Below are 1,234 nucleotides of genomic sequence, written 5' to 3' on the forward strand. Positions count from 1 at the left end.
TCTAGTGAAAGAAATATGTCCATTTAGGCTTAAAGTTGGGATCAAGGATTATTTATTCCATTTAGTAGGACTATTCAAGAATGTCCTATGATCCTTTCTTAATCAACTATACAACCCAGGCAAGACTAATCAACAATAATATCATCACATGGGGCCTCGTAAACAACAAAACTCTTAGCTTCTCTCCCCCTTTCATGCAACTCAGACAAGTGTAGCTGAGAGGATCGCTTGCTATACTCTATAACTTTCTTTATGTTCTCTCTATTTCTCCCTTTTCTTCTTTATCTTGGGGACGACTTGTTACTCTCTTTGACACTATTTCCTCATTTTATATCTCTATAAGTCAAATACCTTAATATCATTAAAATCCTCCTCAATCACAGACATATTTGAAAGCAAGAATGGCTGGAACTGTCGAGAAAATAACTCCTAGATTGCTACCTATAGTAAAGAAATCTTATCTTTGACCCCAATCAAGTTCGGGGAATGAATACCCTCAAGAATATCAATCATCCTCCACTCAAACCCATGAAATTAAGTCTGCATCCCTTATATTACCATCCTAATCTTATTTTCACCCATGACTTGATCGCTACTTCTAAGTTTTTCATTATTAGCTCAACAATAATTAATATTTTCAAAACTCTTTATAAGAATTCATGTGGGACTAGAACATACCCATAGATAGGGGGTGACTTATGTATGAACCTAGAGTGGGAGTGGTGAAATTAGGACTAAAGTCAATTGTGAAATAGAAAAAGTGGTGGCATCAATAGTAGTATATGTCTCGGCCCTTCAGGCCTCAATTTTGTACTTAGTAGGTGTGGAACTAATTCACCAAAATTTGGCATATCAATCTCCATGCAGATGCGCTACTAGAATACCCCAGCTAATAATACAACACCAGTTACCACCTTTGCTTTGGAAATGAGATTTGTTTGATCCCAAATCAACCTAAAATCTGTAAAACACCAAATCTCTACAAATTTATCAATCTCGGGAATCCTCTAAATACCGGTCTCTAAACCTCTCTGAGTCATTGAACATGGGAATAATACTTTCATCACATATTCTGTAGCTATATGTAAATTTTTTGAGAAATCAATCCGGCAATGTCAATCTCGTAGCCTTTGTAATACCTGCCACCAAGTCAGTATCTCCATCCATCGACCCTAATATATGATAACCCAAAGGCTACCAAGATTTAGTGGTGAAGCTTAATGTGCTCTTCTTG

Source organism: Capsicum annuum, chromosome 7, assembly GCF_002878395.1.
Source record: "Capsicum annuum cultivar UCD-10X-F1 chromosome 7, UCD10Xv1.1, whole genome shotgun sequence".
Taxonomy (NCBI): Eukaryota; Viridiplantae; Streptophyta; class Magnoliopsida; order Solanales; family Solanaceae; genus Capsicum; species Capsicum annuum.